Source organism: Cornus florida, unplaced genomic scaffold (genome assembly GCF_030987335.1).
Source record: "Cornus florida cultivar Cherokee Brave unplaced genomic scaffold, ASM3098733v1 CherokeeBrave_3.0.0_Hap2_Chr07, whole genome shotgun sequence".
Classification (NCBI taxonomy): domain Eukaryota; kingdom Viridiplantae; phylum Streptophyta; class Magnoliopsida; order Cornales; family Cornaceae; genus Cornus; species Cornus florida.
This window is the reverse complement of record NW_026775577.1, coordinates 49,124,075-49,145,029: the sequence shown is the minus strand read 5'-3', so window position 1 is coordinate 49,145,029 and position 20,955 is coordinate 49,124,075. Positions and strand designations below refer to the sequence as shown.

The window sequence follows — 20,955 nt, the reverse complement described above, 5'->3', positions numbered from 1 at the left end:
CAAAATAAGGTATCGGTCGACCGAAATGACCCTGAACAATGAAAAAGGCTACTAGAATGAGTGTTTTACTGTGCAATGAAGTTCCCAAAAGCCATCGGTCGACCGAACTATCATTTTGGATGACCAAAATGACTCGAAAGGCTGCTGAATGACCTGTTATACACCAAAAACAATAAGGTTTAACCCAAGCCACAAATCCCATCATGAATTGGTTCGAAAACAAAGGTTTAAAACTGATTTTCAGGGAGATATGAATATGTGAATATGTGAACATGTCAACAACCTCAAAATGAATAATTGAATGTAAAACAATGGTTCATGGCCTAATACATGTCAATTTTAAGAATTTCATATGCTAAACCTCTAAAGTTGGTTGAAATACATTTTTGTAGCAAAATTTGGTACCAAATGGATACAAGTACTAAAGTAAACATGTTTGCCCCTTGGCCTCATTACATACATGCTTATAGTGTCAAAAGTAAGCACTTAGGTATCATTACACTTCAAGGAAGTTACATTAGCATCTAAAATATCATACACCCATGGTATACAAAATATGACTTCAAAAGTAAAGCATGCTAAACACTTGCATGTCAATATACAAAAATGCTTCAAATTGATCATAAGTCTCTAAGGATGATGAGCATCCAAGAACATAGTTTCCTTACCTATAAAACAACCTAAACCACTAGGGTGAGTAATCAAGTTACTCGTAGGAAGAAACATATGTGTATACCCTAAAGTTTCAATATCATTGTAAGATCAATATAGACGAATACAAGGGATCATTCCAGTTAACGTCTATGTTCAAGGTGTTCTAAAGGATCATCTTAAGCTAACTTAAATGATTCTTTAACAACACTTATCAATATCAATGTACATTAACAACATCTATTCACCAATAGCAAAAATCACAAGTTACAATTAAGCATTGGTTGTCAACTTGGAATTGAATGCGAAATCAATTAGTGGAAGACTTGGACATCACATCTCGGGGTAAACCAAGATCAAAACGGTTATTCCGGACATTAACCCACTGGGAAGACCACCCTAGTGCGCACTATCTCAATTGGGGAGAACTCATACCTCCCGCACTAGAGCCAAACTCTAGCCATATCACTTGTAACAATGTCCCAAGAGAATCCAAAATATAGCAAGTTCAAAACTCATACATAAATATTAAGGCATATATACCACCTACCATGCACAAGTATTTTGAAACCACACAAACCATGTCTTAGGATTCCAAGTCTAAAATGGCATACCAAATGACAAGTCCTCATCATGATATTACGCACAATACAATACCACCAACTTATCAATTTAAATCATGCCTTAACAATAAGTTTTATACACTAATTCTTAACATTTTAGCAATAAGTTTCTAAAATAATCACAATTTGTCATTTACAAGATTATAGAATTATCACCACCATAAATATAGCAATTCAAGTCATTAGAAATTGTATATAACATTAATAATTCTACAAGAATTCTATATCACTACCACATGTAAAAATACTAAAATTTAGCATACTACTAAATTATATAATATTTCTACCCAAGGTATATACACATCATACATGCTTAAATCAATAAACCCTAAGTCAAAAAGTGAGGGTTTCCTATAATATGCAAGACTATCATATTAAAAGCATGTACACAATATATATTAAACCCCAAAGAATTATAAAACACTTAAAGTATAAACATACTACCACCCCTACCTCTAGAGAGAATTGAATCTCTATAATCCAAAGCAACCAAGCACAAAATAGATAAAAAGTCTAGGGTTTATGAAGAGGAGAGTGAGAGTAAACTTTTACTTCCCAAGGATTTTTGGTCTACGGTGAATAGAAAGAGGCCAAAATGAAGAAATAAGCTATAAACCAAGCTTTTTCTCCAATGGTGGCTAGGTTAGGGTTTTGAAGAACAAAGAAATGAAAAAGATGAAAGTGAAAATGGTAAGTGGAGGATCTAGTATTCCTCCACTCACTTTGTGCTCTTACATTACCTCTCACGTACACAAAATGTAAGAATAATTTGTGAGCCTATACTTGTTACAAATCAATGGCTCCTTCCTAGGCTTAATTCTAAGCCTGCACTTGTCAACCATCAAACCCATCAAGTGCACCAATCCTAGGCCAACAAGTGGGTGAATATTCACCCGCCAAATGTCAAGAGATTATGCATCCAAGTCACTCCACCCCATTGCCAACAAGTGGCACCATGAGAGTGTGACACTTGTCACACTTTCTAAAAATTACAAAAAGGTCATTTTTTAAAATATCTTCCAATTTAAATTACAAAAAGGTCCCTAAGATGAAAAATAATTATTTTACATAATTACACTAAAACCACAAAAATCAAGAATGTTTCCAAAAAAGTATGCATCCATGCCCTTTACAAAAAAGTAAGCAACTATAACGTATTTTCTACTAAAGTAAAAATACAATTATCATACAAATCAAATATCATGGATGCATGCAAAGCCGAAATCAAATCCGAGCACAAAAAGTGAGGTTATGCAAGGAAAAAGTTAAACGGGAAAAAGGTGAAATAAGGAAAAGACAAAATAGGAAAAAGACGAAAAAAAAAATCACCGAAAAAGGAAAGGGAGGAAAAATGACCGGGTCATTACAACCTACCCTCCTTAAAAGGATTTTGTCCTCAAAATCAAGTCGTATCTAAAAGAGAGAACAAATTGGGATGCCGAGAGCAAACCTCCTATTTGAGCTCCCAGGTGGCATCCTCAACACCGTGATGTCTCCACAAAACCTTAACCAATGGAACGGTCTTAGTCTGCAAGACCTGCTCCCGTGAATCAAGAATCTGGACTAGACCTTCCTCGTAGGTCACATCCTCATCAACAATAACATCTATCCACCGTAAAACATGCGATGGATCCGGCTCGTACTTCCTTAACATAGATACATGAAAGATGTTGTGAACCTTATCCAGGTTTGGCAGTAATGCCAAATGATAAGTAACTTCACCGACGCGCTCTAAAATCTGAAACGGTCTAATGAACCTAGGAGACAACTTGCCCATCTGCCGAAATCTCAGAAGTCCCTTCCATGGAGATATCTTGAGAAAGACGTGGTCCCCTACCTCAAAAGACAAGGATCTCCTCCTTCTGTTAGCATAACTCTTTTTCCTGCTCTGAACTATAGCCAATCGCTGCCGAATCAACTTAATCTTCTTTGTAGTCTCAAAGATAATATCAAGAGCTAAGGCAACTGTATCACCTACCTTGGTCCAACAAGCTGGAGATATGCAAAGTTTGCCATACAACGCCTCAAAAGGTACCATGCCAATATTGGTCTGGTAATTGTTATTGTAGGCAAACTCAACCAAGGGTAAGTAGTCTTCCCAACTACCCCCAAAATTCAAAATGCAACAAAATCAAATTCTAAGGTCCACCCAGCTATCTGAATAGCACAACGCCGACAAACACGATCCAAAGACACTGGACCCCCAACTGGTGTGTTAACACAGAGAAGACTATCCCAAAGTGTGACCTCCAGACCCAATGAATGTGCAAATGATGCAGAAATGAAAGAATGTGATACACTTGTGTCAATAAGAACTCGTGCCTAAGAACTGAAAACTGGAAAGATACCTCAAACTAAAGAGGTGCCTGTGGAAGTATCCACCTGTGGAAGAGCATAGGCTCGTTTGTGAGTCCCTGAGCCCTGCTGTGAATTGCCATGATAGCCTGACTGATGTGTAGAAGCAGTAGGTGTAGAACCCCTGGTTGGATAAGTGCCAACTGGTGCCACTGGTTGTGGTGCCTGAGGAATTCTGAAACCAGACTGAACCACTACAGACTGTACCGGCACCATCTGTGAATCTGTGGCACCACGTGACTTATTCAACAACCTTGGACAATCTTTCTTGAGATAACCTGGTTGCTTACAGTAGAAGCAAGCTCTCTGCCCTGTTTTCGTAGAAACTGACGTCTGACTAGCCTGTGGTCGAAGCTGTGGGCAGCGAGGCTTGATATGCCCCGGCTGCTGATAATGGTAACAAACCACACTCTGGGCTGATCCCATAGATACAGGAACTGTGGGTGCAGAACGAATCTGCTACGGTGCCCCATGTGAGTGAGTATTGTTCCTTGCCCTAGCCTTCTTCCACTGACCCTCGGAAGATGATGAATTATCTCCGCGAGGCTGCTTATGTAAACCCCTGATCCGTGACTGATCCCGTTCCTCTGCCTCAGCTAGCATAGCCCTTTAGACCACCTCTCTGTAAGTCTTCAAATCAAGAATTGAGACCCGTGGCCTGATGTCAAGATGTAGCCCATCCTAAAACTTCATTGCCCTGGCCTCATCTATCACCACCATGTCCTTGGCATAACGAGATAGAAAAGTAAATCATGTTTCATACTCAATGACACTCATAGTGCCTTGATAAAGACCTGTGAACTGTATCCTCATCTTTCGCCTCATAGCCCTAGGAAAGAAGTGCTCGAAGAACAAATCTCTGAACTCATTCCAAGTCATCAACTCAACATTATGGACATTGGTCATAGATCTCCACCAGATATCTGCATCCCCTATGAACATAGAAGCAGTCAAGGAAATCCTCAACCTATCCGTGGGTACCGCCATACTGTCCAACTTGCGAACCATATGGTCCAACCAAGCTTCTGAGACTAGCGGATTTGAACTCCCCGCAAATGGATCAATCTTAACCCTCTGTAGTCGCATAAAGTACTCCATCGCCTCATTGACTACCGGTGTTGGTGTCGGTGCCAGAATCTGTATCCCTGCCACCTGCCTATGTATCAATTCCTGTAAAGATTAAGCAATCCCCTGATTAATTCCTTGAGCAACCTGTTCCTCGTAAGTCGGTGGCTGCGGCGGATTAGCATCCACACCACGAACTAGAATCCTGGGCCTTCCTGGACCCCTTGTGAACTCGGTATCAGCCACTTGTGCTTCAACGCCCTAACGTGAAGACTCTCCACACGTGACAACCATGATGCTAAACGTGTGAAAAAAAGGAGGTCAACAATAACACAAGTTTTTATGACCAAATGAAACTTATACTATGAATACACGAAACACGAAACAAGACAAGGTATGCAACATACGGTCATACTAAAGCAATCAAAGAAAGCCCTTAAAATAGTTAAGCACTTAAGCAAATAATCATACATGTCAAACAAAGATGCTCTTAACCACATAAGCATATAAGCATAAAGACATGTCATACTACCAAACGTGTTATCAAGAAACACATAAACATGTTATAATGCTGAAACATGTTATCAAAAGCATGTGAATATATCAAAGTAGATCAATAAAAGCATAATATACACCCAAAACCCATCGTCCTAAGGTATTTAAACCTAGGAGCTTGTGATGGCCAAAGTTTTTCAACCCAGTGCGTTAGTGATGACCCGAAAGTTGACCCGGTATCAAGTCCGAAATGTGGAAGCAAAGGATAAACCATAGTCCTTTGAGATATGAATCATCTCTAAGACATAAATGTGATATTCCATGAAGTCACGGAAGTTAAAGAGAGCAAAAGAGAAAACTAGCGTCAAAATGGGCAAAATCCGTTAGTCAAAGGGCAAAGTGGTCAATTCACAAATAAAAAGAGGGAATTGACTCTAAACAAGTCAAACAGGGTGAATAAAACCTAATCTAATCATTTCACAATATTCCAAGAAGTTCTAAGAACTTTGGCCAAGAATCCCACAAAAATGCCCTTTCCCGGTTTAAGCGAAAACTGACACTACCTCATTAAAACATGAATAACTCCCACTGTGTTTTGAATCTGAGAATGGCATTGGTACCATTGGAAATCTGACTCAAAATTTGTAATACCCCTAATTTTAAAAGGATAGTCCTGATATTTAATTAATTATTTAATTGCATTTTTATTTGTTTAATTATTTATTTGCCTGTTTATTTGAATTAATTGATGAATTGTTTTATTTAAATGAATTATTTTATTTAATTGTATTTTGATTTTTCTTTAATTGAATTAATTGTGTTATTATTATTTTCTTTCATTGAAGTAATTGTTTTAATTATTTAAATGCGTTAATTGGATTACATTAGGGTTTTATAAATGTTTAAATTAGGTTTTATTGTTCTTTTATTATTCACATGGTGGCCGACTGGGATTAATTAGAGTTTTCTATCTCTAATTATAAGTGAACTAGGCTTTATATTAGTCTATAAATATACAGTGACAAGTCTATATAAGGTTACAAACAAACCCTATTTACGTATTGAGAGGCAGAGAGAAACAAAGAGTGAAACTTGAGAGATTAACAGAGGGGTTCAAGGAGGATGGCATGGATTGCTTCTAGGTTGAACCAAGTGCAGAACAGCAGTCTAGGAAGTGGTTGGAAAACTCAGAGATGGAGGTTTAAGGTTTTGAAGAGGTTTAAGGTTTTGAATGGAAACCTAAAGGCAAGTCTCTATTCTAACTCCTTCCCTTAAACCTGTGTTTTGTGCATGCTTAGGCAGACTTCAGGGATTAAATTAATGCTAAAACATATATTGTATGCATGTTTAAACTGTATTTAATTTTATTGAATTAAACTGGTTTGAGTTTTCTTTAAGTTTCTAACTGAATCCTGCTGCCGTTGTTTTAAAAGCTTATGTTCAATTCATGTCATGGTTGTATAACAATGTTTTATGATTAATCTGGGACTGAAATTGAACCCTAATAACATAAATATAAGCAGTACAAAGGGTTTAGATAGCACCAGAGGCGAAGAAGACGATCAGAACAGGTATAACGGCTCATATGGAGAGAGAGTCGGCTCCCTAAATAAGGGAGTCAGCTCCCTCAATGATGGAGCTGGCTCCCATCTCCTCAGAGCTGGCTCCCAAGGGTAAGGAGCTGGCTCCCAAGTGTTTGGAGCAGGCTCTCAACTTTTAAGAGCCTGCTCTCGCCCAGAAACGTGTGTTAACTGTTTCAAAGTTGTGTTTGGGCTGTACAGGGTATTTTTAATCCATTTTAATTGCATTAAATGTTGTAAGTAATGGCTATGGACCTGTAAAAAATATAGGGAAGCATTAATACATAAATAGATTAAAGAATGGAACAATATAAATTTAAGGAAAAACCTACATGTTGCACACTATTTATTAATAAATTTTCTTATTAGAACTTAGAGATTCTTTTATATTTGATGTGATATTGTTTAATCATATTTCAACAGAGTTACAAATATAGTGAATTATCTGCAATTAACTATGCTTGGTTTGGATTAAGTTGATATTTAATTTGTTGTTAACTATATCAATTTGTGGATAGTTTGGAGGATTTAAATGCTTAGATTTATTTTAGCAATTTAAATGATTGGAATATGATTTTTAGGTCTTATAATGAATGCCTAATGTCGTTATATATGTATTAAATTGTATTTATGCATATCCTGGAGAATGGTTGATGAATACTTATTACTGTTTTATCAATTATGTTTTTTGGAGGATTATATGCACCGGTATGAGACGGTGGCCTATTAGGGATGGATTAGTTCAGACACTAAGTCCTACTTATTCTGGATTGAGGTATAGATTGACCATAAAGGTTAATTCCTACTTATATTGGTGTCAGGTCAATAATTAATTGAATGACATACTTTGGTTTTTGGATGGATTGTTATACATATGTCAGGCCACTATATCAGATGGATGATATTTTGTACTAGGCTTATACAGACTTTATATATTTATAGTTATGGTATCATGGTTTGAGCTTGAGTCTCAGGACCATGGTTAAGGTGCGTATATCGCCTAGGATGGATAACTAGACATAGTTGCTGTTCCCTGGTAGGTCTAGGTACTCATGACCACGTTATGTGCGATTTGCATGGTATCTCTACTCAGGCTGAGACAGACCTATTAGGCTAGTAAGCGTCCTATAGTGTGTATTTATACATTTATGGACTATTTTAGTTATTATTAAGCTATCTAGGTGTATCTATGTGTAATACCCCTAATTTTAGAAAGGATAGTCTTGGTATTTTAAATTATGATTTTGAATTTTTATTGCATTTTTATGACTTATTTGCTTAATTAATTAATTGTGAATTTATTTTATTATTTGCTTAATTGATTAATTGTGTTAATTCAAATTAATCGTTTATTTGTGATTGTGTATTTGTTTTACTTTAATTTTTTAATTGTGATTTAATTTAATTATGTGATTAATTGGTGTTTTAATGACGTGTATTTTATTTGGTCATATATATAGTTTAGATTTAGGGTTTTTCTTTTATTGAATTAACCGTCTTATAATTAGTTAGGAATTAGAATTATGTTTTTGTAAAGGCCTATATATATAGAACAGTATAGGTTTGCTAGGGTTGAAAAACCTTATTCACATAATAGTTCTTGTGAGGAAAACACAGAGGCATGTAATGTGCTTGAAAGGAAACATAGAGGGAAACTTGAGAGGAAAACAGAGAGGGTTTTGAGGGATAACCTATGAGGCTAAAGGAGAAAGAAGGGGTTAATTCTGGATGGAATCAAGAAGCAACAAAGGAATGAAACAGTGATCAGAGGAGGAGAACAGTCTTGCGGTTGCCGGAATTTAGAGACGACGTTGAAAAGTTTCAAATTGAAACCTAAAGGCAAGTTTTATTCTATCTCCTTCCTGTAAACTTGTATTCTGTGCATTCTAGGTAGTCTCCAGGGGTTTAATTAATGCTAAAACAGCTCTTTTATGCATGTTTAAACTTTATTTAATCCCATTGAATTAATCTGGTTTGCAAATTCTAAAAGTTTTGTTAACTAGTTCTCGCTATCTTTGCATTTAAGCTTTATTTAATTAAGATCATTGATGTATATTGATGTCTTGTAATTAATCTGGGAAGTTGAATGAACACTAGAATGAGTATTAAAAGAATTACAGAGGCCATGGGAATTGTCGGAGGCGAGGAAGACGAAGCAGAAATCGCCGAACAGCTTCACGGAGGGAGAGAGAGGGCTCCCAAAATGAGGGAGCTAGCTCCCTCATCAATGGAGCTGGCTCCAAGGGGTATGGAGCCGGCTTCCATGCAAAAGGAGCAAGCTCTCAATTTGTGAGAGCCTGCTCTTGCCCAGAATTACGCACTGTTGGTTTTAGGGTGTTGTTTGGACTGTGCAGGGTAGTTCTAATTCGTTTTAAACTACTTAGAATGATGTTTATGATTGTTATAAACCTATAAAAAATATAGGGCAATAATAATTCATAAGTGGATTAAGGACTGGACAGGGTGAACTTAGGGAAAAACCTACCTGTGGCACTTGAATTGTTAATCAACTTACATACTGGAACTTGGAGGTTATTTTATATATGATTTTAATACTGTTAATCATATTTAAACCGAGATAGAGGTATAGTGAATCACTTGAAATTAACTATGCTTGATTTGGAATAAATTAATACTTATTTGCTATTTAACTGCATCAATTTATAGACAATTTGGAAAATGTAAATGCTTAGAGTTATTTTAGCATTTTACATAGTTGTAATGTGATTTTTAGGTTCTATAATGAATACCTAATATTGATATATATGTATTAATTTATATTGATGCATATTCTGGAGAATGAAAGGATTTTGGTATAGTGTGCCAGTTAATACTTCTGATAATCATTATATCATGCTATGGATGTAAATTGATGAACTGTTATAGTTTTTGTTTTGTCAATTGGATGGATATGGATGGTTTAAGTTATTTATAAATACTTTAGCAATTTAAATGGAAGTTCTATGATTTTAATCATATACTGGATGCATGATAGGATCTTACCTATATCTGATTTCTATTATGTTGGTTTCTGGATATACTTGATGTTCATTTGAGTGTGCATCACTTATGGATCATATGCATTATATGCACTGGTATGAGACGGTGGCATATCAGGGATGGATTAGATCAAAACGCTAAATCCTACCTGTTCATACATACGGAATGGATTAACTAAAATAGTTAAATCCTACATGGATGCATGTCCTGTCAACTAAAACAGTTAAACGACATAATGGATGTTTACTTTACTTTTCTATATTAGGAAAGATATATATATATATATATATATATATCATTATGGTACCGTAATATGAGCTTGAGTCTCCTGATCACGGTTAGGGTGCGTATATTGCCTTGGATGGATAACTAGACCTAATGACGTTCCCTGGTAGGTCTAGGTGTGCATGACTACGCTACGTGCGTTTTGCATATTACCTTTTACTCAGGTGTGATGACTATAGGTTAGTGAGCATCCTATAGTGTGTATCTATATCTATGTGGACTATTTTAGATATTGCCAAGCTATCTAGGATGTATTTGCGTATCGGGTTTATGTATGGATTGTGATAGGATGGAACTTGCATGTGGGCCTGACCCACTCTTATTTTTCAGGTGTTCGTCAGTACCAGACTTGGTGCTTGATCGTGATGATGCAGTTACAGACACTCACTCTTCCGATTACATATGATTTTCTTTCTTATTTTAGTTTTGGATTTTGGTTATGTAATTTATTTTCATTTGGGATTGTTAGGGGTCCACTGGATGGATTCTTGAGTTGTACGGATTGATAAGATTAAATTATATTAATCTATTTTCTTTTTTGGAGACTTTTTATATGTAGAATTCTTTTCAGTGTATTATTTTATTTTTATTCTTTTGTACTCTTGCTTGTTTACATATTAATTGTCTGGCATCCCTCGGATCTGTGCTCGGACTTGATCACCCGTGGCTCTAGAATCGAGGGGTATCATATTGTGTATTGGGTTTCTGTATGGATTGTAGTAGGATAAAACTTGCATGTGGGCCTAACCCACTCTTATTTTTCAGGTGTTCGTCAGTTCCAGAGTTAGAGCTTGGTCGTGCGGAGCAGATATAGACACTCACTCCTCCTACTACGTAGGATTGCTTTCCATGTTTAGTTTTATATTTTGTTTCAGTTGTTTCCTTTTCAGTTTGGGTTTTTATTAGGGGTCCACTAGATGGATTCTCGAGTTGTTAAATCAATGGAGGTTTTGGATTATTGGATTTTAATAAAAGTATTTTGATGATTTTTAATTTAGAATTCTTTCAGTGTTTATTATTTAATTCTTATTATCATTTTTGTATTATGTACTTATTTACATATTAATTGTCTAGTATTCCTCGAATCTGTGCTCGGACTTGATCACTCGTGGCTCTAGAATCGGGGGTATCACAAAATCCTTGAGTTTAGGCTTAAGTATCACCCCATTTGGATTAGAAATGAAGGAATTATGACCTTTTGAAGTTGGAACATCAATGCTGAAATGAAACCTGGATGGCTGATGAAGGCTATTTTGGCCGACCGAAATGGAATTTCGGACAATCAAACTGGACAGAAATTTTCCTGAAAACATATTTTTGAGGGGAGGTTGTTTCGGTGAGGCATCGGTCGACCGAAATGACCCTGAACAGTGAAAATGGCTACTGAAATGAGTGTTTTACTGTACAATGAAGTTCCCAAAAGCCATCGGTCGACCAAACTAGCATTTTGGACGACTAAAATGACTCGAAAGGCTACTAAATGACCTACTATACACTAAAAACTTTGAGGTTTAACCCAAGCCTTAAATCCTATCATGAATTGGTTCAAAAACAAAGGTTTAAAAGTGATTTTCAGGGAGATGTGAATATGTGAACATGTCAACAATCTCAAAAAGAATAATTGAATGTAAAACAATGGTTCATGGCCTCATACATGTCAATTTTAAGAATTTCCTATGCCAAACCTCCAAAGTTGGTTGAAATACATTTTTAAAGCAAAATTTGGTACCAAATGGATACAAGTACTAAAGTAAACATGCTTGGCACTTGGCCTCATTACATACATGCTTATAGTGTCAAAGTAAGCACTTAGTATCATTACACTTCAAGAAAGCTACATAAGCTTTCAAAATACCATACACCCATGGTATATAAAATATGACTTCAAAAGTAAAGCATGCTAAACACTTACATGTTAATATACAAAAATGCTTCAAATTACTCATAAACCTCAAAGGATGATGAGCATCTAAGAACATAGTTTCCTTACCAATAAAACAACCCAAACCACTAGGATGAGTAATCAAGTTACTCGTAGGAAGAAGCATATGCGTATACCCTAAAGTTTCAATATCATTGTAAGATCAATATAGACGAATACAAGGGATTATTCTAGTTAACATCTATGTTCAAGGTGTTTTAAGGGATCATCTTAAGCTAACTTAAATGATTCTTTAACAGCACTTATCAATATCAATGTACTTAACATCATCAATTCGCCAATAGCAAAAATCACAAGTTACAGTTAAGCATTGGTTGTCAACTTGGAATCGAATGTGAAATCAATTAGTGGAAGACTTGGACATCACATCTCAGGGTAAACCAAGATCAAAACGGTTATTTCGGGCATTAACCCGTTGGGAAGACCACCCTAGTGCGCATTATCTCAATTGGGGAGAACTCATACCTCCCGCACTAGAGCCAAACTCTAGCCATGTCACTTGCAACAATGTCCCAAGAGAATCCAAAATATAGCAAGTTCAAAACTCATACATAAATATTAAGGCATATATACCATCTTCCACGCACAAGTATTTTGAAACCACACAAACCATGTCTTAGGGTTCCAAGTCTAAAATGGCATACCAAATAACAAGTCCTCATAATGATATTATACACAATACAATACCACCAACTTATTAATTTAAATCATGCCTCAACAATAAGCTTTATACACTAATTCTTAACATTTTATCAATAAGCTTCTAAAATAATCACAATTTGTCATCAACAAAATTATAGAATTATCACCACCATAAATATAGTAATTCAAGTCATTAGAAATTGTATATAACATTAATAATTCTACAAGAATTCTATATTACTATCACATGTAAAAATACTAGAATTTAGCATACTAGTAAATTATATAATCTTTCTATACAAGGTATATACACATCATACATCCTTAAATCAATAAACCCTAAGACTATTATATTAAAAGCATGTACATAATATATATTAAACCCTAAAGGATTATAAAACACTTAAAATATAAACATACTACCACCCCTACCTCAATAGAGAATTGAATCTCTATAATCCAAAGTAACCAAGCACAAAATGGATAAAAAGTCTAAGGTTTATGAAGAGGGGAGTGAGAGGAAACTTTTACTTCCCAAGGTTTTTGGTTTAAGGTGAATGGAAAGAGGCCAAAATGAAGAAATAAGCTATAAACCAAGCTTTTCTCCAATGGTGGCTAGGTTAGGGTTTTGAAGAACAAAGAAATGAAAAAGATGAAAGTGAAAATGGTGAGTGGAGGATCTAGTATTCCTCCACTCACTATGTGCTCTTACACTACCTCTCACACACACACAATGCAAGACTAATTTGTGAGCCTACACTTCTCACAAATCAATGGCTCTTTCCTAGGCTTAATCCTAAGCCTACACTTGTCAACCATCAAAGCCAACAAGTGCACCAATCCTAGGCCAACAAGTAGGTGAATCTCCACCCGCCAAATGTCAAGAGATTATGCATCCAAGTCACTCCACCCCATTGCCAACAAGTGGCACCATGAGTGTGTGACACTTGTCACACTTTCCAAAAATTACAAAAAGGTCATTTTTCAAAATATCTTTAAATTTAAATTGCAAAAAGGTCCCTAAGACGAAAAATAATTATTTTACGTAATTACACTAAAACTCCAAAAATCAAGAATGTTTCTAAGAAAGTATACATCCATGCCCTTTATGAAAAAGTTAGCAACTAGAATGTATTTTCCACTAAAGTAAAAATATAATTATCATGGAAATCAAATATCATGGATGTATGCAAAGCCGGAATCAAATCCGAGCACAAAAAGTGAGGTTATGTAAGGAAAAATGATAAATAGGAAAAAAACAAAAATAAGGAAAAGACAAAATAAGAAAAAGACGGAAAAAGAAAATCACCGATAAAGGAAAGGGAGGAAAAATGACTGGGTCATTACAACCTACCCTCCTTAAAAGGATTTCGTCCCCGAAATTAAGTCGTACCTAAAAGAGAGAACAAATTGGGATACCGAGAGCGAACCTCCTGTTCGAGCTCCCAGGTGGCATCCTCAACACCATGATGTCTCCACAAAACCTTAAGCAATGGAATGGTCTTAGTCCGTAAGGTCTGCTCTTGTGAATCAAGAATCTGGACTAGACCTTCCTCGTAGGTCACATCCTCATTAACAACAACATCTGTCCACTGTAAAACATGCGATGGATCCGGTGAACCTAGGAGATAACTTGCCCGTTTGCCAAAATCTCAGAAGTCCCTTCTATGGAGAAATCTTGAGAAATACATGGTCCCCTACCTCAAAAGACAAGGATCTCCTCCTCTTGTCAGCATAACTCTTTTGCTTGCTCTGAACTGTAGCCAACCGCTGCCGAATCAACTTAATCTTCTCTGTAGTCTCAAAGACAATATCAGGACCTAAGGAAAGTGTATCACCTACCTCGGTCCAACAAATTGGAGATTTGCAAGGTTTGCCATACAACGCCTCAAAAGGTGCCATGCCAATACTGGTTTGGTAACTGTTATTGTAGGCAAACTCAACCAAGGGTAAGTGGTCGTCCCAACTACCCCCGAAATCCAAAACGCAAGCTCGTAGCATATCCTCCAATATCTAAATGGTACGCTCCGACTGACCATCAATCTAAGGATGGAATGCCGTGCTGAAATAAAGTCCCGTGTCAAGAGCTTCCTGAAAACTCTGTCAAAAGTGAGACGTGAATCTAGGATTCCTATCCGAAACAATGGATACTGGAATCCCATGAAGCCTAACAATCTGCCTCACATATAACTCACTAAGTCTCTCTGCGTCATCTGTCACCGCCATAGGCAAAAAATGAGCCATCTTAGTCAATCTATCAATAATGACCCAAACAACATCATTCCCTGCTATAGATCTCGGAAGTCCCATCACAAAATCCATAGTGATGTGCTCCCACTTCCACTCTGCCACTGGTAGTGGTTGCAATAAAATTGCTAGTCTCTGATGCTCTGCCTTCACTTGCTGACAAGTAAGGCATTTTGCCACGAACTGAGAAACATCCCGTTTCATACCTTTCCACCAAAACTGTCTCCGTAAATTGTGATACATCTTCGTACCACCAGGATGAACTGCGAGTCAAGAATGGTGAAAATCCCAAAGAAAAACGTCACGACAAGATAAAGGAACAAACATCCTTCCTCTGTACCTGAGACCACTGTCTAAATGCAAGGTCCAACCCTCTATATTCTCGCCACTTAAAATTTGATCATGGATGGATTTCATCTCCCTATCCCCCTGTTGTGCCTCAATAACTCTGCCAACCAGAGCCGGTTGAGCCACAAGGCTAAACAAGATAGCCGGAGAAACATCCTCATACAATTATAAACCAAGATCTGCAAACTCTTCTAGCATTTTCCATCTGTCGACATAAATGCTAGCAAGAGTACTCCATGACTTCCTACTCAATGCATCGGCCACCACGTTGGCCTTTCCCAGATGATACTGCAATTCAAATTTGTAGTCCTCCATAAACTCGACCCATCTGCGCTGTCTCAAATTCAAATCCTTTTAAGAAAAGAGATATTTGAGACTCTTGTTGATGAGCACTGAAAAGTGCGCATTTAAACCCCTTAAGCTTAGGTATTCTAGGACCTTTATCTATCTTACTTTCCCGTTTTAGACTAATTTTGTGTTATTGCACTTTTTAGGTGCTTATCCCCAAAATAAGTTAATTCAGCCAAATAAGAGCTTAAAAGAAGCTAACTCAAGTTGGATGGAAGAAAGGAACAGAGTGGAAGCAGATTGAAGCAAAATATGGAATTCAGCATGTTCGATCAATCACAAAAACACTTCAATCGATCGAAAGTTCATTGATCTAGACATTTCAAGATGGATCCAAGCTCTTTTGTCCTTATCCAAAGATCCTACAAAGTTCGATCGATCCAACAATTTTCAAATCGATTGAAAAGATTACATCTTATCCTGTTGTACCACCCCACCTGCCACTTTTGTCTCTTTCCCCAAAATATCTCAGATCTGTCCTTATCCAAAAAGGCGCTGCCATGGGAGGATCGATCCAGCCAAAGTTTGATAGATCTCATCCATGTTTGATCGATCACAGCACAGTTTCGATCGATCGAGCCCTCTCAAATCCGAAAAAAATATATTTCCAGCTCATTAAAAGTTGTCTCATTGTGCAATCATTGGAGAAGCCCTTGTGTACGAGCCTAGACCATTGGGTGTGATATTTGAGCTACCTATATAAGGAATATGAGCCACTTTTACACATATGCTTACACATGCTTAGATATATGCTTTTGGTAAATAGTTTTTAGAGACAATTCTTAGAGAGGAAGAAAAGAGAAGAGGAGGCTAGAGATATTCTTGAGAGGTTTTCCATCTACTTCAAGAAGAGGAGCATTTCTACCACGGAGATAGCCCTTGAGGGTTAGAGGACACCATTCATGAGTGGCTAGACATCTTCTTGGGGCTAGAGTTAGCCCTAAGCATGCTTTCTTTATCTTGATTCATGTATTTTTTAAGAGATTTGTGTAGTAATACATGTTTTGACATATTTATATACATAGATCTTGTTTATTCAATGATTTGTGTGATTTAATTCTTCCAATTGATCATTTTATTTTAGCCATATGTCTATGTATGCTAGGATAGATATTCATGTGTTTATCTCTATCTCTTATGTTGTTAATTCATGTCTATGTGTGTTGATGTTATAGATCTAGAAATTGTCAAGACATAGTGCTTAATATAATGCTCTTGTGGCTTTTTTTATGGTTCATACTCATTTCTTGATGGATTGTGTCTCTCCCTTAGTCTAATTAGTTTAATTTCCATGTCATTAGCTTAGATGTAGTGTAGCTACCTTAGTTGTTAAATGGGAGGACAATCTATGCTTGTTGTTTGATGTTCCATACTTATGAATGCAAGTAGTTTATTTCTTTAATTTTGTGATGTGTTTGGATTGTGAACATAAAGAAGGATTAATGGCTTACTTTGATATACTGTGCTATTCATTGTGTTGTCTAGACAATATACACTTAATTGGTCACCCATGCTTGTTGAAACAACCATACACACTCACTATTGTTGCACCATATGCCTTCCCCTCATTAATTGTGAATTGAGTATAGAGAAAAGTGATGCTTAGTGGTGATCTCTAAGTTCCAAGATCTCTCTCTCTTGTTTTCTCTATCCTTTAATTACTTGCTTGATATTGATCTTGTTTAGTTTTAATTGTAGTTTAATCAACCAAACAACCTACCTTTGATCACTCGACCTACTAACCCCAAGCCTTGTTTCCACTACTAGTGCACCCTCAATCCCTTGGGATGATCCCTACTCACCCTTGCTATATTTTTAGTTAGTGGTAGTAGTGACATTTATAAATGTAAAACTTGGCCACATTATTTTGCACAAATTTGGTTGCACACCGCGATGGTCACACCAAGTTTTTGGCGCCGTTGCCGGGGATTTAATTGGCAACGCCGTGTTTTGGAAACAATTAGGGATTAGTACTCTTTTGATCGTGTCTTTTCTTTATTTTATTTTTGGTTACTTATTGTGTTTGTTCTTATTTGGCTAGGTGAAATTGAGCAAGAAGCTAAGCTAAGCACAAAAATGACTAAAAATCTAAAAAAAATGCAAAGCATAGCAAAGTTTGGAAGTTGAAAATGAATTAATGTTGCTTAAGGACCCTTTGTGAGATCTTTCTAACTCAAGCTCTAGTTAAATCGTCGGCCCGCATGGAGGCTTGTTTTCTATTTCTTAGATAAATCGTGAGCCCGCGTGGAGGCAATTTACTTTTCTTTACATGTTGTTTAAGCATGGGAGTATGGGATCATTAAATGTGGAGATTTGTTGATTTATTTGTTGCGGGGGCGAAGTGATTGTTACTTGCTTATTATTTGCTATCTAGTGTATGCATGGTCATAGGTCATTGAATCCTACTCTTGTCCCTCCTAATTTGCATCTTGAATTGGTTGTTCGTATTCCTAGGGGAAGGGGTAGTTCTCATCACTCCATTTCACCAATGGAGGAATTGAATGATGACTATGTGGAGGACCTTGGTCACATAGACCAACAAGGCAACCTCCACCCTAATGTGCATCATGAAAATGTTCAAGTACCATTAGGCATGCCTAGACCATTCATTTACCCATAATAACAAGGCCAAGTTCCATTGGGAATGCCTAGGCTAATATTTGCTCCACAACCTCCCATAGTTCAAGCTAATGAAGGTGTTCGTGTAACACCACCAATTGTGAATCCTCCCATTGCATTGAGAGACCATTATGTGCCTAATGAATACAATGCACCCACTTGCATTCAATTGCTTCCATTTAGAGCACATCACTATGAAATTAAACCACAAACTATTCAAATGCTTCTAAACTACCACGGACTTCCTAGTGAAGAACCGTATAAGCATTTGGATGAGTTTCTTGAAGTGTGTTCCACCGTGAAATACACGGACATGCCTGAAGAAGTGTTAAGGCTTAAACTTTTTCCTTTTACCCTTAAAGACAAGGCAAAATATTGGTTCAACAATCTTAGGCCTTTTTCGATAACTTCTTGGACGGAAATGTGACAAGAGTTCTTGAAAAAGTACTATCCGGTTTCTAAGACCAATGCCATGAGAACTTGAATTAGAGAATTTTCTCAAGGGGATGGGGAAATGTTTTATAAGGCATGGGAAAGGTTTAATGATTTTCTTAGAAAGTGCCCTCATCATGATATACCTAAGTGGCAACTAGTTCAATATTTCTTTGAAAGTTTACCGGATAATCACAAGGGTATGGTTGATACATCCATAGGTGGTTCTTATCTTGATAAGCATGAAAATGATGTGTGGCAATTGTGTGAAAGTATGAGTGAAAATTCCATGCATAAGTCCTTATCTTCTAAAAATGGTAAAAACCTAGGTGGAAGGAAGAATGACGGCTTATATCAAGTTGACAACTCTAATGACATAGCTGCCGAGATGAAATCCTTGTCTCAAAGATTTGATTAATTTTTTATCAACCAAAATTCGGCGAATCAAGTATCTTCCTCCCCTACTCATATCCATCATCGAGCATCTAATGAATCTTGCATGACTTGTTCAAGGGAAGTATGTTCTGCCACCAATGCAAGGCTAAGGTTCCCAAGGTTTAAACCATCATCATTTCAATCACATGGCAATCAATTTTCTAATTCTCATTTTCCTAATCAACCATCATATTCATAAGAAAACTCTAGGAGTCCCACCTTTGAAGAGAAAGTTTTGATCGCTCTAGGCACTCTAGAGGCGAACACTCAATTGCATCATTCTCATTCTCAATCCATTACTATGCTATAAACCCAAGTAGGGCAAATAGCTAATACCTTAAATGCTAGAGAGAAGGGGAAGATGCCTTTAAATGCCCCACCAAAGCAACAATGTGTTGTAGAGACTCATTCCTCATCGGAAGGGCACACAATTGAACGTGTCAATGCGGTGACAACCTTGAGAAGTGGGAAGATTGTGGATAACAAAGTAAGTGTGTCCAATGAAGAGAGTGAACCGGTGCAACCAAAAGTTGACACCCGTCCCGTTTCTTATCATATTCCTCCTTCATCGCACATGCATGATCATTCAAATGAGAAAGTGTCAAAAAGTGATTTGAAAAGTGAGTCTAAAATTGATTTGAAAGATGAAATGAACAAAGCTTTAAAAAATGATCTTAAAAATTCTTATGTTGAAGACCCTTCAAAGAAAATTTTTGAAAAAGCTTTTGGGCCTAGAGCTCCATTTCCAAATGCCTTGAAAGGATCCATTTATCTTGATAAGTAAAAGACCAAGACAAATGAAACCATTGAAATGTTTAGGCAAGTGAAGGTTAATCTTCCACTTTTGGATGCAATTAAGCAAATTCTGGCTTATGCCAAGTTCTTAAAAGATCTTTACACCCTAAAGAGGAAGAACAAAAGCTAAGCACCTAGGAAAGTGGTCTTGACTAAGCAAGTGAGCTCAATCTTGCAACATAACACCCTTCCAAAGTTTAAGGACCCCGTTCGCCTACTACTTCTTGCATCATTGGTGATCATGTCATTATTCGGGCTCTTCTAGACTTTGGAGCAAGTGTTAATCTTTTTCCAAACTCGGTATATGTCAAATTAGGCTTAGGAGACATGAAACTGACGTTGGTGGTTTTACAACTTGCCGACAGATCCATCAAAAAGCCTAGGGGTATCATTGAGGACATCTTGATTAAAATTGATAAATTCTTCTTCTCGGTCGATTTCGTTGTCATTGACACAGAACCGGTTCCAAATCCCACGAGCCAAATCCCATTATCCTTGGCCGTCCTTTCTTGGCAACCTCAAATGCCAACATCAATTGTAGGACGGGGGTAATGAAAATCGCATTTGGGCATATGAAGGTGAAGTTGAATATCTTCAATCTGACCCCAAATTCATTTGGCAAGCATGAGGAAATAAATGTTGTAGAAAAATGCCTAGACAATGAATGCGAAAGAATGAAGTCTTTGCTTGAAACCAAAACTTCAAAAAGTTCATCTTCAACCTTGAATTCCAAAAATGATGTTTCAAAATCTTACTTTGAAAGGGCATGGAAGCCCAAAGATCATATTGACAAGGGACCAACAATTTCCTTTGAACCTCATCCAACAAGTTCTTTAGGGAACCGTTTGTTGGATGGGATTCAAAGTACTCATCACCTCGTCAAGGAGGGGATGCATTATAAGATCTTTGATCCGGGCTAAAAGAGCCCAACGTCTTGCTAGAGACGTTAAAGACTAGTAAATGCTTCGTAGGGTTTACAACCCTATTCCTCCCTCATTTCTGTTTTATCTTTCATTTTTTGCGTCGTCTAGATATGTTCTGGAATTCATACACATGGCAAGGATTTTGATTGAGTATGCATGCACTTTTATTT

At 36.9% G+C, this 20,955-nt stretch overlaps 1 non-coding gene across 1 annotated transcript; it reads right to left on the bottom strand.

Moving 5' to 3' along the window:
• Window positions 1-18,669: 18,669 nt before the first annotated feature.
• Window positions 18,670-18,776, bottom strand: LOC132267832 (small nucleolar RNA R71). Its single transcript, XR_009469101.1, has one exon. It is a non-coding gene; the product is annotated as a small nucleolar RNA R71 (small nucleolar RNA).
• Between the last annotated feature and the right edge of the window lie 2,179 nt (window positions 18,777-20,955).